The sequence below is a fragment of the Nerophis lumbriciformis genome, linkage group LG14 (assembly GCF_033978685.3).
Source record: "Nerophis lumbriciformis linkage group LG14, RoL_Nlum_v2.1, whole genome shotgun sequence".
NCBI lineage: Eukaryota > Metazoa > Chordata > Actinopteri > Syngnathiformes > Syngnathidae > Nerophis > Nerophis lumbriciformis.
This window is the reverse complement of record NC_084561.2, coordinates 16,207,487-16,232,984: the sequence shown is the minus strand read 5'-3', so window position 1 is coordinate 16,232,984 and position 25,498 is coordinate 16,207,487. Positions and strand designations below refer to the sequence as shown.

At 36.8% G+C, this 25,498-nt stretch overlaps 1 protein-coding gene across 1 annotated transcript in view; it reads left to right on the top strand.

The window, feature by feature from the left end:
* The first annotated feature begins 3,663 nt into the window (after positions 1–3,663).
* ptprsa (protein tyrosine phosphatase receptor type Sa) overlaps positions 3,664–25,498 on the top strand; it is a 476,646-nt gene continuing 454,811 nt past the window's right edge. Inside the window, exon 1 of the mRNA XM_072914629.1 lies at positions 3,664–10,606. The gene's annotated coding sequence lies outside the window, so the exon portion shown is untranslated. The remainder of the gene's footprint in view (positions 10,607–25,498) is intronic.

The following is a 25,498-nucleotide window of genomic DNA, read 5'->3' as shown; positions in this document are numbered from 1 at the left end:
TTTTTTTTGCACAATGTAATGGAATAAAATAGTACATGCTGTATAATATTTGGATAAGTATGGTGTCAAATTTAAGATCCGGCGGGACCCGGGGGCCTGATCTGGCCCGCCACATCATTTTGAATGGCCTGTGAAAGCCTGGAAATAATATGCATTAATAAAGTATTTTATATTTATTTCTATTTCTATTTTGACAGAAAAAAAAAAAACATGCATTGCATGCAATTATATAAAGTTGAAACTTTATCTATCTAATAATACAACAAATATTATAGTACCATACCTGCCAACTTTTGAAATCAGAAAAACCTAGTAGCCAGGGTCCAAGGGCCGCAGGCCCCGGTAGGTCCAGGACAAAGTCCTGGTGGGGGGTTCCTTCGCCCCCCGACGCAAAATGATTATTAGCATTCAGACAGGTTAAAATGTTGCTAAAACCATCACTTTTCTATCAGTCACAGTGACTTTTCAAAACAAAAATATTACAGCAAAAATCATATGGGTTGATTGACATGTTTATTCTGTAAGCTAACTTCAATAGTTTGAAATTATTTTGACAGTTAATGCCAGTTATCCTGTCAACCTTTCACAAGACTTCAATTTGTTAATTGAAAGTATAAACAGTATAAACACTTTTTACAGTAAACAAATGGTAAAACAGTACTAAACAATTCCATTAAAAAAAAATTGGTGTCATTATTAACTTTGTATAATCTACTGCCTTGTTCAATTGTAAAAAATATTCTGTGCCTAAAATTCACATTTCTATCACAATTATCATACTGTAAACATGGTAAGCTAACTTCATTAAAATTAATAGTCCTGTCAATAGCATGGAATTACAATTCAAATGTAGTTTTTTTGTAAGCCTTTCAAAAGAATTCAAAATATGAAAAATTAATGAAAATTAATTTAAGCCATCAGACACTTGAAAAGTGGCACATCACATCTCTAATGTAATCATTTTAACTTTTCAACAGAAATAGCACTGCAAAAATATTAAGGACATACTTCTGTATTTTGGTAGTTATGCTGTCAACATTTAACAAGATTTCTTCAACTTGGACTTGAAAGCATAAATAGTATAAACACTTTTAACAGTATAACAGTACTAAACAATTCCAATAGATAACATTGGTGTCATTACCTTTTTGTTTGCTCAATTATTGCCTCCGTAAATAAAACTTCGGCATTTATCACATCCAAAGAATCTGTTTGGGCGACGAAAAACGTTGAAAGTTTTCCACTTGTATCGCGAGCAACGGCATTAGACTTGTGTTTTTTTGTCCCAACGTGGTCTTTTACATCGCTAATTCCTCCGTGTCCGATCGAAAAATCTTGTCTGCACAAGGTGCAATTCGCGTAGTTTTCACCCTTTTTGGAAGGGATAATTATTCCCGGATAGGCTTTTGAATATTCTTCACGGAATGACTGCAGTTTTCTTTTCGGTTTATGTTGAGTAAATGTGATCTCATTGTTATTAATGCTGTTTCTGTGTATCATGAGAAGAAAGGCTTGCTGTTGTTGTTATGCGCCTCCAATAGGTTATATACGGTAGTGCAGGTTCATCCGTGCTATCGTCACGTGATCTTTTCCGGTTCACTTCGCGCGAGAGAATATGAGATACACACAGAAAAGTTCAATGGAGGTGTGTTCTATTTTCCACAGTTACCGATGTTTTGTTTCCTGGTGCTGTGAGGCATTGTACTGAACCATCCTTAAAATAAACCATCATACTTCATATATATACAACTGGAGTATTCATTGAAGATGAATGAAGACAGAGGAAACCCAACAGTTTAAGACTCGTATGCGATTTTTCTCCGGCTGATTCCATGATCGTTCGCTCGTTTGGAAACAATGGCCTCGTGCTTGGCAGCGGTGCTATAAATAGCCTCGCGCATGGCATTCGGAATGGCTCGATAGGAAGTTACGGGAAGCAGTGTCGATTGTCATTGTTGTTACACGATTTTGTGAATAAAACTTTAAAAAAAAATTTTTTTTTTAATTAATGAAAACCGTATTTTTTATCACTGCAACCGTAACCCGGAATAGGTTGATGAAAACCGTACTAATTACGGGAAAACCGGAGTAGTTGGCAGGTATGTAGTACCATACATTTTTGGAGAGAAATACTACATAAATATCTGCTTGACCTATGATTTCGAAGCAAGTTATCCATCAAATTGCACACTGTAAACATTACAATATATATATTAGGGCTGCAAATCTTTGGGTGTCCCACGATTCGATTCAATATCGATTCTTGGGGACACGATTCCATTCAAAGTCGATTTTTTTCGATTCAACGCGATTCTCGATTCAAAAACGATATTTTCCCGATTCAAAAGGATTCTCTATTCATTCAATACATAGGATTTCAGCAGGATCTACCCCAGTCTGCTGACATGCAAGCAGAGTAGTAGATTTTTGTAAAAAGCTTTTATAATTGTAAAGGACAATGTTTTATCAACTGATTGCATTAATGTAAATTTGTTTTAACTATTAAATGAACCAAAAATATGACTTATTTTATCTTTGTGAAAATATTGGACACAGTGTGTTGTCAAGCTTATGAGATGTGATGCAAGTGTAAGCCACTGTGACACTATTGTTTTTTTTGTTTGTTTTTTATAAATGCCTAATGAATGTCAATGAGGGATTTTTAATCACTGCTATGTTGAAATTGTAACTACCGGTAATATTGATACTATTGTTGATAATATTCATTTTTTTTTCACTACTTTTGGTTTGTTCTGTGTCGTGTTTGTGTCTCCTCTCAATTGCTCTGTTTATTGCAGTTCTGAGTTGTCACGACTGGGACTGTGGCGTGGTTTGTTCTCCCGAGGTGCAAAAGATTTGGACCATACGTGGCGTGAAGGGGAGTACATGATTTATTTAAACACTATAACTACAAAAAAAAAAAAGGATCAAACAAAAGGCGCGCACAGGGGCGGAAGTACAAAACTTGACTATAAACACAAAACTTGCACAAAGGCAGAAACTATGAACAATTAAACAAAACTTGCAAACTATGGCATGAATAAAGAAAACTTACTTGGACGAGAAACCGGCATGAAAAAAGAGCAGCAAGGGTCTTAAGGGTGTGTGGAGAGTGTGCAGAAGCATAAATGCGGGATGCCAGACAGACAAACTGAAAACAATGAACTTAAATACTACAGACATGATTAGTGAAAACAGGTGCGTGACTCAAAACGTGAAACAGGTGCGTGACGTGACAGGTGAAAACTAATGGTTGCTATGGTGACGTAAACTAAAGTGCACAAAAAGTCCAAAAACAAAACCGAACATGACTAAAACAAAACATGATTACACAGACATGACATGAGTGTTGCTGGGTCGGTTTTGGAATTGGATTGCATTGTTATGGTATTGCTGTGTATTGTTTTATTGAATTGATGAATTAAAAAAAAAAATGTTTTTGAATAAATAAAAAAATGAAAAAAAAATCTAAATAAAAAAAAAAAATCTATTTTTTAAAAATGAGACACGATTCTGAATCGCACAACGTGAGAATCGCGATTCAAATTCGAATTGATTTTTTCCCCACAACCCTAATATATATATATATATATATATATATATATATATATATATATATATATATATATATATAAATAAAAAAAACAGCTCAGTCTTCATAATCCTGTTCCTAATCCTAATACACTGTGAAAACAGCAACCATATTTTGTAACAAAAAACTGGCACCTCAATCACCAGAATTTTACAGTGAAATACAATGTGACTATTTTACCGTAAATTTTATGGTAAAATTCTGCGATTTTTTTTTGACTGCAAAAATCCACAGAATTTTTTTTTTTCTTACAATGTAGGTAAAATATACATGTACTAATCAAATGTATAGGCAAGTGTGTGACAATAACTCCTTATACATTTATGGTTTGTTTATTAGTGTTACAAGGGGCCGGCCAAAACTGCAATGTGGCCCTCAATGAAAACAAGTTTGACACCCCTGCTCTATAATGCTTGTATGAGACTACAATTTAACCCTCAAAACAAGATGCGTGTGAAAAATATCAAAACAACACTACCTGCTACTACCTAGTATATTATAATTGTTTTACATATATTTAGAATACATATATTTAGAATGGATTGTATTTTTTAACAGTCTAGTTAATATTTCCGCATACTTTTCCCACTATGTAAGTTAGTGTGTCTTGCAGAAGTCAAAGTCCAAAGTCCTCCCTGTGGTAATTCCTGAAAGTAACATTCAGCCGAACCGATAGATACCATTTAAAATGGACCAAAACAAAAAATTGCCGCAAAAAATGTGTACTCTTGAATTTTGCGAAACATTACATAACGTTTTGCTTTGCTATTTTACCTTCATGAAAACAAAAAAACATACATTTTGAGTTTGCAAAACAAACAGAGCAGTCAGCTCCACAGAAGATGCTCCAGAGAAAACATATTTCAAAAAGAAGGGCAGGTCCTAACTCATTACATTGGATGAGGAAATGTGGGAAAACCCCAGCTAAGCAAATACTGACCTCTTGGTACATGCTGGAAATAGTATTTCTCCATCTTTTTAAGTCAATTTAACTTTGCTGATTTTTTTGGGGTTTTTTTCCCGGAACTGTTGAGGTAAAAAAACACTTCCTTTGACAAGTGTTTCTCAACCATAGGGCCGAGAGCCAAAAAGTATCTGTTTCTCAGTTGTGGTCCGCATGGGCCACAGAAGTACTCAGTTGTTATACACTTTTCCACCACTTGTGGCAGTACCGGTAATGAGAATATCAAACAACAACACTGGAGCTAAAGTCATAGAGTCGTTTTCTTAAGCGCAAAAATTAAGACTAAAGTGGTTGGACTGAGACTTAGACTTAAATAAGCTTTATTGATCCACAAGGGAAATTGTTCCACACAGTAGCTCAGTTACAAAAGATGGAAAGGATAAGGATGGAAAGGATTGTGCACACAAGGACACAAAAAGACGGTGAAAACAATAAGTATAAAGTAAACAATAAATGTACCATAGTAGCAATATAAAATATAACATTTATGTAATATTTACATATTATATATACAGTATATAATATACACTGATATATTATATTATTATATTGTATATACAATATATAACAAATCCCCATTAAAAATGAATCACAAACATTCATTGTTAATTTAGTTGACTTATTTTAGCACGACATAACTGTATGTACACACACTGTATTTCCATCCATGCATCCCTCCCAGTATTTATTTATTTATATTTATTTTTCGTTAGTTAGTTATGAGTCACTTCTTATGCAGTATGTTTATTTTTCCAATCAGCCTGACCTAAGCCTAAGGTTTTTGTGTTAAATAAATAGTCTGTGTGATTAACACACAATTTCAAAACATTTGACATATGATTATTCAAAACAACTCATATTAAGAGTAAGCTTACTCATTCAGTGGGCTCTGGGCCCCTCTGTAGTGGAAAAGTTGGGCCCCATGGTCAAAAAGGTTAAGAAAATAGAAAAAGATGGGGGGAGAAAATATATTTTTGTTTTAATTTGCTTTCTGTAGGAGGACAACATGACACAAACCTCCCTAATTGTTAGAAATCCCACTGTTTATATTAAACATGATCCTCTGATCACAGTATTTGGCGAGCGCCGTTTTTTCCTCCTAATTTTGGCGGTCCTTGAACTCACCGTAGTTTGTTTACATGTACAACTTTATTCAACAATGCCAGAGAAAGATATGTTTTATGCAACTCCTGCTTTGTCTCATTTTGGCCACCAAACGTTTTATGCTGTGCGTGAATGCACAAAGGTGAGAGCTTTGTTGATGTTATTGACTTGTGTGGAGTGCTAATCAGGCTTATTTGATCAGTGCATGACTGCAAGCTAATCAATGCTAACATGCTATTTAGGCTAGCTGCATGTACATATTGCTTCATTGTGCCTCACTTGTAGGTATATTTGAGCTCATTTAATTTCCTATGTCCTCTGTGTATTTAATTTATATTTGCATGTTTCATGACACATTATCTGTATGTAATGTTGCCTGCATAGTTGTTTGTGTGCCATGTTGTTCCAGACCACAGCAAACATTACGCAGCTTGCATAGATTGTAATAAATCCATTAGAAGAAGACAGCCTGTTGTTTCCTTTAACTTGGACACACACATTTATACCTTTGGCCATTAAAAGTCAGTCATTTTCAGGAGTTATCTCACCCTCTGAGAAGCCTCTGATTTACTAATGTTTTCCAATGTTGTAAAAATGTGTAGAATAAATATTACATTTCAACATTTCTGTCAGCAAAGATTTGCGTCAGCCTGCGACACATAGTCATTTTGATAGTAGGCTAATAAAGTTAATATAGGCACTTGTATCATGTGTTCAGTTCAGTTTCAGTTTATTTGGAACATGCATACGATACAATGTAACGCATCACACAATTCCAGTTGTTTCATTAGAGCACATCCGAAAAGGAGTAGGAAGAAGCAGAGCTTATTTAATCTACCTCTTTTCATACCATAGCAATTGTATCCAATTTCTTTGTTCTCTGTAACAGAACAGTGAACAAATAAATACTAAATAAATAATATACCACAGTAAGCATACATTAAATACATAAATCAGCTGTCTCAATAAAAAGAAAGAAAGAAAAAAAAAAGGTTCAAGATGTTCATCATAACTCTTGTTCTGTGTACTTTGTGAACACTTGTAGTTTGAACAGTCTCTTAAAGTGAATCATATTGGTGCTTTGTTTGATTTCTTTGGTTAATCCATTCCATAATTTAATTCCACATACTGATATACTAAAGGTTTTAAGTGTTGTTCGAGCATATAAATATTTTAAAATAGATTTTCCTCTAAGGTTATATTTTTCCTCTTTTGTTGAGAAGAATTGTTGTACATTCTTGGGTAGCAGGTTATAGTTTACTTTGTACATCATTTTTGCTGTTTGCAAATGCACCAAATCGTTGAATTTCAATAATTGTGATTTAATAAATAAAGGGTTTGTATGTTCCCTATACCCAACATTATGTATTATTCTAACTGATCTTTTTTGTAACACAGTTAGTGAATGAAGCGCACATTTGTAGTTGGTCCCCCATATTTCTACACAATAACTCAGATATGGTAACACAAGCGAGCAGGAGAGAATGTGAAGTGATTTTTGGTCTAGAACATGTTTTGCATTATTCATTATTGACATGTTTCTTGCTACTTTATCCTGTATATTTTTTATATGAGATTCCCAGTTCATTTTATCATCTATTATTACACCCAAAAATCTAGTTTCTTTTATTTTTATAATTTATATTCTGTCTATTTGTATTTGTGTTTGACTTTCTCTTCTACTGTTACCAAATAGCATTATTTTAGTTTTATTGAGATTCCAAGATAGTCTGTTTTTGTCAAACCATCTTTTTAATTTGTTTATTTTTTCTGTTATTATTTGTATTAGCTTCTGTGTGTTCTCTCCTGAACAACACGCTGTCGTATCATCCGCAAATAATATTAATTTTAAATCTTTTGTGACTTTACAAATGTCATTTATATGAAGATTGAACAATTTTGGTCCTCGTATTGATCCCTGAGGTACACCACAGGATATATTCAGCATTGTAGACGTGTGTTCGCCTAGCATCACATATTGTTTCCTGTTCGTTAAATAACTTCTAATCTAGTTTAATGCCATACTGTTCTAGTTTTTTGATTAAAATATTGTGATTAATTGTGTCAAAAATGCATTAGTTAGAGCCATCAACACTGCTGCCGCACATTTTTTTACTATCTATTGCATTAGTAATTTCTTCTGAAATTTCTATTAAAGTCGAAGTTGAAACATTAGCTCTGTATCCATATTGGTTTTTTGATATATTTATATTGATATTGATGTATATTGAGGCAGCATGGTGGAACAGGGGTTAGTGCATCTGCCTCACAATATGAAGGTCCTGAGTAGTCCTGAGTTCAATCCCAGGCTCGAGATCTTTCTGTGTGGAGTTTGCATGTTCTCCCCGTGACTGCATGGGTTCCCTCCGGGTACTCCGGCTTCCTCCCACCACCAAAAACATGCACCTGGGGATAGGTTGATTGGCAACACTAAATTGGCCCTAGTGTGTGAATGTTGTCTGTCTATCTGTGTTGGCCCTGCGATGAGGTGGCGACTTGTCCAGGGTGTACCCCGCCTTCCGCCCGAATGCAGCTGAGATAGGCTCCAGCACCCCCCACAACCCCAAAAGGGACAAGTGGTAGAACATGGATGGATGGGATGGATATATATTAGGGATGTCCGATAATATCGGACTGCCGATATTATCGGCCGATAAATGCTTTAAAATGTAATATCGGGAATGATCAGTATCTGTTTTATTTTGTAAAATGTATGACTTTTTAAAACGCCGCTGTACAGAGTGGTACACGGACGTAGGGAGAAGTACAGAGTGCCAATAAACTTTAAAGGCACTGCCTTTGCGTGCCGGCCCAATCACATAATATCTACGGCTTTTCACACACACAAGTGAATGCAATTCATACTTGGTCAATAGCCATACAGGTCACACTGAGGGTGGCCGTATAAACAACGTTAACACTGTTACAAATATGCGCCACACTGTGAACCCACACCAAACAAGAATGACAAACACATTTCGGGAGAACATCCGCACCGTAACACAACATAAACACAACAGAACAAATACCCAGAACCCCTTGCAGCACTAACTCTTCCGGGACGCTATAATATCGTTACGCTATACCCCGCTACCACCTACCCCTGTCCCCCCCAATCCCGCATCCCGCCCACCTCAACCTCCTCATGCTCTCTCAGGGAGAGCATGTCCCAAATTCCAAACTGCTGTTTTGAGGCATGTTAAAAAAAGAATGCACTTTGTGACTTCAATAATAAATATGGCAGTGCCATGTTGGCATTTTTTTTTTCCATAACTTGAGTTGATTTATTTTGGAAAACCTTGTTACATTGTTTAATGCATCCAGCGGGGCATCACAACAAAATTATGCATAATAATGTGTTAATTCCACGACTGTATATATCGGTATCGGTTGATATCGGAATCGGTAATTAAGAGTTGGACAATATCGGAATATCGGCAAAAAAGCCATTATCGGACATCTCTAATATATATTGATATTGATTTTTTTTTTTTTATTCCAAATATGCAAAAAAAACCAAGAGCAAGCCTGATCCAATAAAGCAGTGGTTCTCACCTGGGGGTACTTGAAGGTATGCCAAGGAGTACGTGAGATTTTTTTTAAAATATTCTAAAAATAGCAACAATTCAAAAATCCTTTATAGATGTATTTATTGAATAATACTTCAACAAAATAAATGTTTAGAATTAAGTTCATGAATCCAGATGGATCTTTATTACAATCCCCAAAGAGGGCACTTTAAGTTGATGATTACTTCTATGTGTAGAAATCTTTATTTATAATTGAATCACTTGTTTATTTTTCAACACGTTTTTAGTTATTTTTATATCTTCTATTCCAAATAGTTCAAGAAAGACCACTACAAATGAGCAATATTTTGCATTGTTATACAATTTAATAAATCAGAAACTGATGACATAGTGCTGTATTTTACTTCCTTATCTCTTTTTTTCAACCAAAAATGCTTTGCTCTGATTAGGGGGTACTTGAATTACATAAATGTTCACAGGGGGTACATCACTGAAAAAAGGTTGAGAACCACTGCAATAAAGTGCTATTGCCTTAACAGCCATTATATCAAAATTAAAACAATGGAGAATAAATAACGAAAAAAATAAACAAAATGAGCAATTTACTTTCTTTCTTTCTTTTTTTTTCTTTTTTTTGTACATATTTGAATTGGAGTGCGAAGAAGTTTACACTTATTTAATCCCACCTCTTTTCTTTAAATCATAAATTACTCTTAGCTACTAAGCAAGTATTCTATGTTTGTTTGTGAAACTCTCTAATCCGTTATTGAACAGTTTTTCAATGGTTTTAGAACATTGTGGAAGTAAAGAAACCGGTATATAATTAGTAAATTGGTGTTTGTCTCCGGTCTTTATAAAGAGAAGCCGAGGTTTCTGAGGCGTCCTTGAACGCAGCACCGGACTCCGTATTTGCCTCCTGTCTCGCAGGGAGAGTAGGAGGAGAAGGAGGCGGAGGGCGGAAAGGGGAGCGTTTGACTCTTGTCTCCCAACCCCCAGTCCGTCCGTACGAGGTGGATTTGGGAAGAAAAGAATCCAAACCTGCGACGTGGAGATAACGACAGAAGCAGAAAAAGGAGACATTCGGTGATCCAGGCGCGGCGGTGTCGCGCGCGGATTACCGTGTGTGTTTTTTTTTTTTTGTACTTTCCACGTTTCTTCTGCCCCGCAGCGTCTGATTCAGAGAAGGAAATAACAACAATAATAATACATGTTTATCTCCGCCAGACTCTTCATCTTATTGACTTCCCCGCCTCGCTAAAAGTGGAATAAAAAAACGCGTTTTTCTCCCAGGAAGGATGGACACGATCGCTTTTCTTGAAGGAATACCACCGATCCTCTACAAAGAATAGCCCACGGATTTTAAACCTTTTCCCCCTTTTTTGGGGGGGTCGTCTCATACCTTTCACTCGCTTTCAAGTAAGTTTCTTTTCTTATTCATTCTCTAAATGGCACGTTTTGGCTCCCTGGGTAAACTTTTGACGTCCACAAAAAGTACAAGTTGGTAAACATTGACTTGCAGTTTTACCAAACTAGTGAGGGGGACGTAGCATGGTATAATGAGGATTAATTGTTTTGGGAACTTAATTGCTTTCTTCCATTTAACTATTGAGTTTTTTTTTTTTTATACTAAACTTACTCAAATGCATAATGTCACAGTATAAGCTGCAAAAAACCACCACGTATCCCACCGGGCATCATGCAACTGGTGATTTTACTGTTTGGGTATATGTATAATAATCAACAAAACAGATTAAACTAAATTGTTCACATGGAATATGAGTTTCTAAAAAAGTGATTTTTTTGTGTGCACACATGCGCAAAAAAAGCAAGAAAAAAAAAAGCTGGCAAAGTATAAATGAAAACAAATAATTTTAGGAAAAAAATATACTAAAAACTAGTGAAATTATCCGTCAATACCGCTAGTTGATCTTACTTGATAAGACATCCTATATCAAGATTTGCATATCTATAAATTAGTAGGATTTTTAAGCTAGAAATAGGTAGGGGTGTAAACTTTTTTTTTTTTTTTTTTCCCGAATGAATCGTGATTCTTATTTGTAATGATTCTTAAAAAACCCAAATAAAAAAAAAACAAAAAAACATATTTCACGTGAACAATTTAGTTGAATCTGTTTTGTTGATTATTATACATATACCCAAACAGTAAAATCACCAGTTGCATGATGCCCGGTGGGATACATGGTGGTTTTTGCAGCTTATGTTGTGACATTATGCATTTTAGTAAGTTTAGTATTAAAAAAATGACGAAATAGTTAAATGAAAGAAAGCAATTCAGTTCCCAACACAATTAATCCTCATTAGCAGGATTTTTAAACTAGAAATAAGTAGGGGTGTTAAAAAAAATCTGTTTTCGAATGAATTTTGTGATTCTTATTTGTAACGATTCTTAAGAAATACAAATAAATGTAAATCCCCCCAAATCTGTCCTGTCCTGTCCAGCCACTTTAGTAAATCCATCCAATTTCTACCGCTTGTCCCTCTCGAGGTCGTGGGACTTTAGTAAATGTTTGGGTAAAATGTTATCAAACAAAACCAATTTTCGTTTAAGTACCGTATTTTTTGGACTATAAGTCGCAGTTTTTTTTCATAGTTTGGCCGGGCTCCAGTGCGACTTATATGTTTTTTTTCTTTTTTATTATGCATTTTCGGCAGGTGCGACTTATACTCCGGTGCGACTTAAACTTACTGTATTTTTCAGAGTATAAGTCGCACCGGAGTATAAGTCGCACCTGCCGAAAATGCATAATAAAGAAGGAAAAAAACATATATAAATCGCACTGGAGCCCGGCCAAACTATGAAAAAAACTGCGACTTATAGTTCGTAAAATACGGTATTTGTATAATAATCAACAAAACAGATTCAACTAAATTGTTCACGTGAAATATGAGTTTCTTTAAAAAGTGATTTTTTTTTTGTGCACAAATGCACAGAAACAAAAAAAGAGCTGACAAAGTATAAATGAAAACTAGATTTTAGGAAAAAAATATACTAAAAACTAGTGAAATTATCTGTCAATACCGCTAGTTGATCTTACTTGATAAGTCATCCTATGTCAAGATTTGTATATCTAGAAATTAGTAGTTTTTTTAAGGTAGAAATAAGTAGGGGTGTACAAAAAAAGTGATTCTTAAAAAATACAAATCAAAAATCAAGTAAAAAAAAAAAAAAAATCACCCCAAAGTCTGTCATGTCCAGCCACTTCAGTGAATCCATCCATTTTCTACCGCTTGTCCCTCTCGGGGTCACAGGACTTTAGTAAATGTTTGGGTAAAAGTTTATCAAACAAAACCACTTTTCTTTTAAGTACGTTTATCTATTCTATGGAAGAATGTAGTTAATCACAGAACTGGCACCCAATGTTATTTTAAAAAAAAAGTATTGATTTTGAGTGAAGAATCGTTTTAAATTGAGTCTTCTGAATCAAATTATTACCAGCAAGAATCAAATCGAATCGAATCGTGTGGTGCCCAGAGATTCACAACCCTTGAACCATACCATGGTGGACAAGTTGGAAAACTTATTCGGGTGTTACCATTTAGTGGTCAATTGTACGGAATATGTACTGTACTGTGCAGTCTACTAATAAAAGTTTAAATCAATCAATCAAATGCGTATTTTATTCTGAAAACAAGGATTATTCAAGCATGTTAGGGATGTTGCAGAATCTTTAAACATGTGGGGAAAACCAACATATCCTATTTGAATAGTTATCTCCATTTTAACATTTTTAAACTAGAAAAGACCAGATTAATTATTCCTGCTAAAATCAAGATTATGATGTAAAGTTAATGACTAGAAATAAGTAAATACATATTACAACTAGGGAAATTAATATAAACACAAATTTAAATATTGGCAACTGGGAAATGATTTGTATTGTACATTGGAAATACATCAAGTTTACACTAGATTCTGCATTGTGTTGCTCTGCTTTTAAAGAAGCTTCTAGTGGTCTCTCAGTCGTTCTTCCTGGGAGGTCCCTAAAGGACAGTCGACAGGGGACTTAAGCTCTGTTGATACTGGACATCAAATCTGATTTTTTTTGCCCTCAAGTGACAGAGATCGGATATATTCTTGCTCCAAACTGCTTCAAATCTGACATTTTAGCATCAGATTTGACAGATTTTCTAAAATGACTGCAGTCTAAACGTAAATGCGACTTTTAACGTCATTTTTGGTTGGGTTACGTCATTCCTGTGTGTAGTTTTTGGCAGCGCTGTTTTGGTGATCAAAGTCTTTTTTTGGCAAATACATTTTCTGTGTATCACTAGTAAATAGTGCCTAAATAATTGGCTATATGTAATATATGAAAATATACTTTGTATATATACTTTGATGGTGTATTTGCTTGCATGTTAAGTACATTGCGTAAGTTTTTTACATAAGTAAGTTGAAAAATAACGCTAATGTAGATCCACACTGGTGTCGGTTCCTCCTCTACTTAGCAGCCATAAAAAGATACACAATATATTACACTATATATAAAAATTCATACAGTATGTTACTTTAATATATTGTCATGTAAAAAAGACACATGTTTAAGGTGTGGCGGATTTTATTTTGCAAAGTAGTAGTAGTAGTAGTGTACTGGTAGCAGAGTCTTTCTTGTTTTAAATTTATTGAACTTCACATGCAAGTGACGTCGACGCCACATTGGGGCCTGTACGTGTTTATACTGGAGTCTGATAAAGATAACATTTTACTTTATTACATTTACATTTGGGCCAAAATGGCCCAAATCTGTTTTTTTCAAAATCTCTTGTTCACACTGCAAGTAAAATGTGATCTTTATCAGACTCCAGTGGAAAGGTGCACCGGCCCCAATGTGGCCCCAACATGGCCTCGACGTCACTTGCATGCGCAGTTTGATTAAGTTGACAAAGAGAGTTGACCGGATTCCGTAAATGAACAAGGAAGTCGCTACTACTACTACAAAATAAAAGTCGCCACACCTTAAAAATTAGTGTTTTTTTTAATGAATACATATACAGTGTAATATATTTGCGAGGGTTCTAATATTTTAATGACTGTTAAGTAGAGGCAACACGGACATCAGCATGGATCTACGTTAGCTTTATTTTTCAACTCACTCACATTGTAAACAGCTTACGCAAAGTACATAACATGTAAGCAAACACGCAAGTAAGTGTCAATTTCTTCGGAATCAAAATATACATATTTTACATATTGCATATTATTCACGAAGTATTGACTTATGATGCACTGAAAATTTGGCCGTTGAACAAAGACTTCACCGAAACCGGATGTTATGATGAAGTATCCACTGCGTCTTTCCCCGCACGCAGAATTGACCTAGCTCGTGCAAGCTGACGAACAAGTCACACAAGGGTCGCATTTAGGTCACATTTCCGTTAGGGCTGCGAATCTTTGGGTGTCCCACAATTCAATTCAATTCAATGTCCATTCTTGGGGTCACGATTCGATTATAAATCGATTTTTTCGATTCAACTCGATTCTCGATTCAAATACGATATTTTTCCGAAACGATTCTCTATTCATTCAATACATAGGATTTCAGCAGGATCTACCCCAGTCTAGGTCCTAGAGGTCCAGTGGTCACAGGTAAGAGCTACTCTGCTAGCTCTAGTCACAGCTTTCCCCACTTTTAGCTTTGTACCTTCACTGTAAAGTGAAGGTACAACATTGTCTGTAAAAACCGAGCGTGATGGGATGTCATACCGTGGCTCAATAGTTTTGATCATGAACCTGAAGCCTTCTCTCTCCACTGCGCTGTGTGGTCGCAGGTCTTTTGCAGTGAAACAAGCGATGGATTTGGTTATCTTCTTTGCCCGTTCAGAACTGGGTGGTAATTTTGTAAACTGGTGAAGTGTGCGTTGATCAGCTGCCGGTGTTAGTGGATGATCGTTTTCCGCTGATAACTCTGGGTGGTGTCTGTTCAAGTGAGCGCGAGGATTTGAAGTACCGTATTTTCCGCACTATAAGGCGCACCGGATTATTAGCCGCACCTTCTATGAATTACATATTTCATAATTTTGTCCACCAATAAGCCGCCCCGGACTATAAGCCGCGCCTACGCTGCGCTAAAGGGAATGTCAAAAAAACAGTCAGATAGGTCAGTCAAACTTTAATAATATATTAAAAACCAGCGTTCTAACAACTCTGTTCACTCCCAAAATGTACGCAAATGTGCAATCACAAACATAGTAAAATTCAAAATAGTGCAGCGCAATAGCAACATAATGTTGCTCGAACGTTAATGTCACAACACACAAAATAAACATAGCGCTTACTTTCTGAAGTTATTCTTCATTCGTAAATCCTTCGTCTTCGGTGTCCGAAGTGAAAAGTTGGGCAAATTTACGATCCACTGGCAGATGTTGGCGTCGTCTGGCGCTGCCTACTCGTCTTAGTGAAGGTGTGTTCGCCTTCTGTCTTCCATTGTTCCCACGCAGTTAGCAGTCTAGCTTCGAATGCCCTGTTGACACCAATATCTAGCGGCTGGAGGTCTTTTGTCAATCCACCCGGAATGACGGCGAGTATTGAATTACCCGGTAAGCGTGTCAGCGTGTCTCTCAATGTGCTGTTATGAGCTAGCAAATATAACAACTACACTACCCAGCATGCAACGATAGTTACGAGCATGCGCGGTAGCCCTGAGAAGTTCCCACGCAGTTAGCAGTCTAGCTTCGAATGCCCTGTTGACACCAATATCTAGCGGCTGGAGGTCTTTTGTCAATCCACCCGGAATGACGGCGAGTATTGAATTAAGCGTGTCAGCGTGTCTCTCAATGTGCTGTTATGAGCTAGCAAATATAACAACTACACTACCCAGCATGCAACGATAGTTACAAGCATGCGCGGTAGCCCTGAGAAGTTCCCACGCAGTTAGCAGTCTAGCTTCGAATGCCCTGTTGACACCAATATCTAGCGGCTGGAGGTCTTTTGTCAATCCACCCGGAATGACGGCGAGTATTGAATTAAGCGCGTCTCTCAATGTGCTGTTATGAGCTAGCAAATATAACAACTACACTACCCAGCATGCAACGATAGTTACGAGCATGCGCAGTAGCCCTGAGAAGCGATGTTGTATGCTGGGAGTTCGAATGTGGTTATGAGCACGCTGTGAGAAAACGTTGAGAACTCAGTTAACACGCCTCGTCTGCATTATTTATAATTAGACAGACAACACACTTAATAGGAGCCATTTGGGGTCTTTACATAAACACACAAATGGAAATGAAACGTCACATATCCCAGCATGCACCGCGCGCTTCTTCTACGGGGAAAAAAGATGGCGGCTGTTTACCGTAGTTGCGAGACCTAAACTTTATGAAAATGAATCGTAATAAAGCGCACCGGGTTATAAGGCGCACTGTTAGCTTTTGAGAAAATTTGTGGTTTTTAGGTGCGCCTTATAGTGCGGAAAATACGGTATTCCCAAAATACTTAACTTTAGCATTGCAAAGTCTGCAAATTGCATGAGTCTTGTCAAGCCCTTTCTTGCCACGGTAAAATCCAAAGTGTGATCCGCAGGTACCCAGAAAGGTACCTGCGGATCACCAAAAAACTGAATCTCTGAAGACAGTATAAAAATCTGTTTTAAAGGTGTACAAATACTGTTTGTATAATAAGCATGTTATTGTTTACAAATGAGGGTTAAGAGTTCAGTACTAAAAAAAAAGAAAAGAATGTGGCTTGAGTACAGTTTTTTAATTGAGCTGCTGCATTTTTTGGTTGGGTTGTTTATTTCTTTCGAGTAACTTCTACACTTCTAAAAGGGGAGGAATGTAATAAAGTGATCTATGTTTGTCTGTTGCCATCTCCTGGTGAATGTTGGCTATAGCGTACTGGGGTTACTTTTTGGTTGGCCAACGATTTACGTGGTGTTGCACACCTGACGTCAAGTGTGTGAGTCTGTTCTGAAGTCTACAGTAAAGAGACGTACTTCATCACCTCGCCTGTTTATTGCCTCCAACTCAATATATTACAACAACATTGCTGTTTACAGCAGACAAACTGCTTTACGCTAGACGAAAACGTGACTGCTGTTGTTGTGTGTTGTTACCGCGCTGGGAGGCCGTTAATGAAACTGCCTAACAATAAACCCACATAAGAAACCAAGAACTCGCCCTCGATCATTCTACAGTTATAACGTGATTGGGCAGGCACGCTGTTTATATCGTGGGAAAGCGGACGTGAAAACAGGCTGTTGACACGTCACTCAGGTCCGCATGGAGCTGGAGGGGGCGTGGCCTCCAGCTCCGCCTGAATTTCGGGAGATTTTCGGGAGAAAATTTGTCCCGGGAGGTTTTCGGGAGAGGCGCTGAATTTCCGGAGTCTCCCGGAAAATCCGGGAGGGTTGGCAAGTATGCTTTAGTAGCTAGCCACCAGGTAGCCACGCTGCTTATTGCGCAATACCTACAGTAGCCCAGAAGGCACATACACATTGCAATCATACACTTTGAAGTACAAAATAAGTCAATCAATTCTTTCCCCTATACAGACTTGAATTGTTTTGCCGAGGAAAATCATGGCGTCTCTTTTGATGTCTCATTTTTCCCTGGCTGGTTTTTGGAATTACACACTATTTGGCGACGTGCTTGCACGTAGCGGTCACTCGCTCACCCAGCTTGGAAATTTGCTCCAGAGTACAGCGTGAGAGAGAAACGGTATCTCGATTCTTCCAAATTTGTCTTGCATATTTGCTAAAATTGACCATAAATAAGTTTCGGAGTCATGATAGAAAATAGCCAGCAGGCCTCGCTCACCAGGGCAGTAGCACCAACTCGCTCAGGCCGGCGAGGCTCGCTGGAAGACGGGCGGAGTGGGCCGTCATGCAGTCCTTGAGTAGAACATCAGCATTTGTCATAATATTAAACTTGAGTCCATGTTGCAAATCAGTGTATTGCCCATTTTCCTTCAATATAATGACAAAGAAGACATAACCTGTCTACAATTGGCACTATTTAATACCATAAATACATTTTTTGTATATATTTTGAACTTCCTGGCACAAAAATGTGCAAACAGGTATGTTCCTAACCTGTGAAAGTGCCATGGGTACACAGTAGTACTTAGGGCTGCAATGATTGATCGATGAATTTGATTAGAAAACTTTGATTTATATTATGTTGTGTCGATTCATTGTTCAATAAGTGTAGTAACTGATAGCAAATTTATAAAATGTATTCACACATTGATGGTTGTAAGCTCCGTGTGTAGCTACCCTGGGGTAGACAAACAATCAATAGCTGCCGCCCTAGTTTTTAGGGAACGAACCCACTGTTGAAGTGTAGTTACAATAACGTTTTGTATGAGTCTTTCTGCAGTATAATTTACCATTCAACAATTTCTCTCTGTTTTGAGAAGTAACTTTTGTCAGTTCCTGCTAAAAAGTTCAAATGCAGCCCCAGGGTAGTCTTGGCCCTGCTTTTTGACTTTCTTTTGTGTTAAAGCAACACAAATTCAAGGGAATCCAATTTGAATTGCAATGGATCTTAATTTGATCATAACATTTAACGCTCAGCCTTCCCCAGGCTCCAGAACACACGCTATTCCCTCCAATAGCAACTGCAAGCTATAAAAGGATGAATGCAACCCCTTTGGTGCTAAAAGAGAAGCTAGAAACACTCACTTTTGTCCTATCGGTAATTGCAACACCAGGGAATTGAGAAAGGTCTACCCTGTAACGGTCTGGTATGGTTTGGTAATACAATGAGGGTGAGGCGCGGAGCACCGACAGGGACATTTAAAGCTATTCCATCCAAGTTTTGGGGTGTTTCATTTCAAACCGTAATGGAAGTGTGTACCTTTTTAGCGTAACTCCAGCCCATCAGTTTTGCATTGCGGTATTCAATCAGCCTGCAAGCTTGTATAAATAAAGCCATTCGTCTCTCGGTGTGAGTCACATGTTGCTTGTCAGTAGCGAGAAGGAGTCTTGTCCTTCACAATAATTGAACATCACGTACACATAGATCCCATGCCGACTAGTATTGTCCCGGATTTTTTAATGTGCACTTAATTGAACAATTTATCACCCCTGATCACTGTCAAGTGGCCAAGAGAGACTAAAGGGAATATGCTGTCAAGCCCAGCGGAGCTGCCGTGTCTGTCACAGCGCCATCAACAAAGCCGTTTTGTTTTTTTAATCTCTTTTCTTGATGAAAAGAAATAGCAGATCAATGCATTTATAAGCTGCAGCCTTGCAGGCAGAGGTAATGAAGAGTGGGAGAGTGAGAACATTACATCCTTGAAAACTTGTTTTATTGGAGGGAAACTTTTGATTCCTCCCCAGAGCTCCTTGCCTTGGAGTTGGAGGAAAAGCTAATTGAATTGTGAGCTGGATATGATGCCTTTTTTTGGTTACCCTCAAGTTAACATACGTCTTCAAGTAAGGTCCTCCTCTGGGTTTTCAAATTCATTTTCTTTGCAGTGATTACTTTCCCTGTTTGTTAAGTTTCTTCCTGCCTCAACAGAAGCATGTCTGAACTCCATTTTTAATGGGATCGAAGGGGCAAAGAGAGGGCGAGTGTACCGGCTGACAGATGGTAGATATGCAGACTTTCCGGTGAGCACACTTAACTTCTGGCTCTTTTTGTGTACTTTGTGGTTCTTGACATCAAGTGCATTGTTGACATTTTGACGTAGAACACACTCTACGATCCAACAGTATATTTATACAAAGCAAGCGCTGCGCTACTTAATACTTAAGAGGTTTTCATTGTCCGTGTTCTCTGCTGTAATAAAAACTGACTGCCAGAAAAACAGCTAGAATATGTTTATTTTTGTATATTATCACAGACAGAATTTTGGCTATTACAGTTCTTAATCAGGGTTTTCTCCAGATTGCCAAGATATTTGTGGCAGTGGGGGCGTGGTTAGGGGGTGTGGTCAACATGACGTCATATTATTATTATTATTTGCTATGATGCATATATTTTCTTTTAAAAAGGCAATGTATACATACATTTAAAACATATCTGTTATTAGTTGAAGTATTAACATATTTTTCTTATGTCGTTTTGTTTCATTTTTAAGTTGTTGCTGTTTATGTTTCAATGTACCGTATTTTTCGTATAAATCGCAGTTTTTTTCATAGTTTGGCCGGGGGTGCGATTTGTATTCTGGAGCGATTTATGTCTGAAATTATTAACACATTACCGTAAAATATCAAATAATGTTATTTATCTCATTCACCTAAGAGACTAGGCGTATAGCATGTTCTATTTGTTATAGTTATTTGAATGACTCTTACCGTAATATGTTACGTTAACATACCAGGCATGTTCTCAGTTGGTTATTTATGCGTCATATAACGTACACTTATTCAGCCTTTTGTTCACTATTCTTTATTTATTTTAAATTGCCTTGCAAATGTCTTTTCTTGGTGTTGGATTTTATCAAATAAATTTCCCCCAAAAATGCGACTTGTACTCCAGTACGACTTATACGTTTTTTTTCCTTCTTTATTATGCATTTTCAGCCGGTGCGACTTGTACTCCGGAGTGATTTATAATCCGAAAAATACGGTACATAGTTTTTTTGGAGCTTTCAGCAATTTTTTTAGTCACTCTTTTTTTTATTGAAAACAACTACCAACAAATGTAGCATCAATTTCTAGTGTTATTGTAGACTGTACTCGTGTTTAGAGACTCTTTACTTCAGTCGCTCCATGTCTGTGACGAAACAAGCGAGAGCATGATGGCACCGAGCCTTCCTCTTCTTAAAAGCCACTAGTATCATCTTAAATTTTGAAGATGGCTGTATGCGAGTGTACCTCGGATACATTAAAGTACGTTCACATTCCAGACATTCTACCTCCGATCCAGCCAACCCCGTGCATATAGCTTACGTCATCACAACATCTGGTTTCAGCAGCACTGTTCCGGTGATCAAAGTACGTTCAATTTTCGGTGCATCTCTACTCTCTCGTCAATAGTGCGCAAATACTAAACTATATAAATATAACAATTCATACTGTACCTACCTGCTGGAATTAATGTGTATGCTAGTGTGTTATGATGTGTGTTGGCGGAGAATGACGACATGTGTGTCTCATGGAGGCGGACGTGGAAATACTTGTTGGAATTGGGCTGGCTGTTAGCATAAGATTGGCAATAAAAAATAAAAAGAGCGTCAGACTTTGTGTGTCTTCTTCTGGGGGCGACAATAAATCATATTACTTTAAATGTTTTTTACTTAAAACAATACATTTTTAATATTTTGCCATGATGCACCGCCAGTATCAATTACATTAGGGAAAACCCCTATAATTGTACAACTTAATGGTAGATCAGGGCTGATTACAAATTTTGCAGGACGATATATAGTCCGACAAACTATTGCAGATAAGCAATATAATTGTCAACATTATTTTGAGACCGAATTTAGCACTAATGTAATCATAATGTATAACAGTAATAATAATGCAAGGCGGGATGAAACAATAAACGGTATTAATTATAACCTTGCTAAAACTGTTGACGGTTTGTATTATGGTTTTAAATTAAAATGATCAAAAAGCTGTGATATATAATATAAATACATACAAATTATATAATATAACTGCACTGTACCGTATTTTTCGGACTATAAGTCAGTTTTTTCATAGTTTGGCCGGGGGTGCGACTTATACTCAGGAGCGACTTATGTGTGAAATTATTAACACATTACCGTAAAATATCAAATCATATTATTTAGCTCATTCACGTAAGAGACGAGACGTATAAGATTTCATGGGATTTAGCGATTAGGAGTGACAGATTGTTTGGTAAACATATAGCATGTTCTATATGTTATAGTTATTTGAATGACTCTTACCATAATATGTTACATTAACATACCAGGCACGTTCTCAGTTGGTTATTTATGCCTCATATAACGTACACTTATTCAGCCTGTTGTTCACTATTCTTTATTTATTTTAAATTGCCTTTCAAATGTCTATTCTTGATGTTGGGTTTCATCAAAAAAATTTCCCCCAAAAATGGGACTTATACTCCAGTGCGACTTATGTTTTTTTCCTTCTTTATTATGCATTGTCGGCCGGTGCGACTTATACTCTGGAGCGACTTATAGTCCGAAAAATACGGTATATATTTTCCTAAATGTATTGTCCTAAATAAGTAAACAAACAGACATAATCATGAGATTGACTCACAATCAATGTTTCTTTAATAAATATTAAATATTTTGAAGTGTAGTTTTTTTTCCCCAGTTGGAAAAATTGGGTCGGGGGGTTTGTTTGCCGTCACTTTCCAACCAATTGTCACTCTGGCTCGTCGGTCTGTGCTGATAAGCTCATGTTGCTCATTTGTTTTAAAGCCGAAATATTCCCACACCATACATTTGGCTTTGCAATCGTCCTTTTTCTGACTAGTTTTTGTTACTTTGCCATGCTTCTACGTAGCGACTTGCGAGGCTCACTGTCCATGTGTAAGCTAGCGTTTCCACATCCACCCACCGAGACAAAAGGATTCAGTCTGTTCATTTATTTTTGCTATCGGATAAACACATGGTAAGGCATGAGAGGGATGCTCAGAGTGAAACTTTTTGAAACCTGTTTGAAAGAAAGAACCTAAGTACTTCAGACGGCAATTAATCGATACCGGCAAAGTTATCAAGTTCACTTTAATTTATCGTTCGATTAATTGATTTATTGACGATCGGCCCGAGCCTACTTTATGGTTTTATGGCACATTGCATGTTGATAATTAATTTCCTATGGTTTTAGGCTTCCAGTTTTGTGGTTAAGTTAATTCCAATCAAATCCAAAATAGGGGGCATTTGGGTTGCATCAAGTGCTTTGCAATTAGTCACAATGCGTTTGACGCGGCTACACGGCTAACTACAGCTGTTGTGAAGTGAGTGTTGTCGCAGGGAGGAAAAGAAAAAATTACATGCATGAACACTCGTGCTGTTGCACTCGGCGATAATTGTGTTTATTCATTTTAATTAGCCCAAAGAGCTAAATCAGTGCTCTTCCAGTAACACGAGGTGCAATTAGTGTGGTTTGAAAATACGAGGCGGCGTATCTTCTATCGCTGCTTCTTCTCTTTGTGGATTATTCATTCCTTGTCATTCAGTCAAACACGGCCATCAGACGGTCCTAACAGGCGCATAGCTTAAAGGCCATTTGGACACAGTATGCATGCAAAAGACAATCGCGTCACTCATGAAAAACAAACGCATAAGAGGCATACTAACGAAGACTTCATAGATTGTCTTCTAAAACGCAACCACCAGTGCTGTATGGTAAATTAAGCCCCTGTTTGAACTGATTTTCATGTTTTTTCCTATAGAAATGCATTTTATAAATTCCAATTAAGGAAGTATTATGCACTACGCTTTACAAGTTGAATCATTTTAACTGGTGATGGGTCAAAAAATCATAAGTATGGATTTTGTATCCGCCGATGCCTCGATGTGTGGGTCACCGTAAAAATAAATAAATAATGTAACCGATCAAGCTGCTTTGTCGTTGGACTGAATCGCCAAACTAGGTCTGTAGGTCTGCACGATTTTGAGAAAAAAAAACGATTGCGATTTTTTTCTCTCCAAAATTCTGATTTGAGTTGCAATTTTTATATTTTTTTTTACATAAAATGCATAAAATTGCGAAAATAACGAGTTATTTTCCGACTGTCAATCAAAATGTTCTTGTCTCAAGTAGGGCTGCAACAACTAATCGATTAAAATCGATTATAAAAATAGTTGGCGATTAATTTAGTCATTGATTCGTTGGATCTATGCTATGCGCATGCGCAAAGGCTCCTTTTTATTTGTATTTTTATTTAATTTTATTAATTTAAAAACTTTTTTTTATATAAACCTTTATTTATAAACTAACATTTACAAACAGCTGAGAAACAATAATCAAAATAAGTATGGTGCCAGTATGCCGTTGTTTTTCAATAAAATACTGGAAAGGATAGAAATGTAGTTTGTCTCTTTTATCCGATTATTAATCGATTAATCGGAATAATAATTGACAGATTAATCAATTATTAAATTAGTTGTTAGTTGCAGCCCTAGTCTCAAGGTGCCACACATTAAAACAATATGACATAATTTGCTTTAAAAATATATGGTTTTATGCAGACTTTAGAGTTTTTTTCTACATCATGCTCTTTATCTGAAGAAATACTACACAGTGTTTATAATGTATTGAAATTATAATATATCATAGTAATAATGCAAGTAACCTTTTAAAAGGATATAAACTTTATTTCTCATTCTTGTATAATTGTTTACCATTGTATAATTGTAAGGAAACTAACTTTGTTATCCTAAATAAATAAACCAGTGGTTCTTAACCTGGGTTCGGTCGAACCCTAGGGGTTCGGTGAGTCGGCCTCAGGGGTTCGGCGGAGTCTCTGCTGCGGAGGTCAAGACACACCCGACTCATCGTGTAAATAAAAACGTCTCCCGATCGGCGTATTATGGATACCCCCAAACAATGTTCCCTCTAATTTTCCATCTGATTTGCAGGTGTGTAATTTGTTGTGAGTTCATGCACTGTGTTGGTTTTGTTCTTTGAACAAGGTGATGTTCATGCATGGTTTATTGCATGAACATATAACTTTGTCTTGAATTAAAAAAAAAAAAGTTTTTATTTTTCACTAAAGAAGGGTTCGGTGGATGCACATATGAAACTGGTGGGGTTCGGTACCTCCAACAAGGTTAAGGACCACTGAAATAAACAAACAAAAAATAATATTGACTAATTTCTGTAAGCAAAAATGTAACTTAATATTGAACATGTTTAAGTTATTTTTTTCCCAGTTGGAAAAATGAGGTCGGACGTTTTGTTTATTTCCATCAGGTGATCACGTCGACATTTTCGCTCGTTCGTCCGTGTTGATGGGCTCATATTGCCCGTCTGTTTTGAAATTGAAATATTCCCCCAACGGGACCATTGGCTTTGTAATCTACAAACAACTCTTATTTAGTAAACCATCCCATGTGTGATGTCTGTAGGAGTGTTTTCATGCATATTTGTACGAGCTATCGTAATGTAACGAAGCTAGCGTCGTTACATTAGCTAGTATGCCAACACATTTACGAGTGTCTGTGTTAGCATTATTAACTTACAATAGCATTCTGTTTGTATTGTTTCAAGTTCGCGAATTCACCAAAATATCATAGTGGAGTTATTGAGTCTGTTTAGCTAATTGGAGAGCGTGGTTCTTTCTGTTTTGTTTGATCAGATGTTTTTACTGTGGTGTTACAGGCACTGTCTGGAAACAATTAAGGTATGTAAATAAAGATTTACAAAATCATTCTGTGTAAATAACTAATTACAC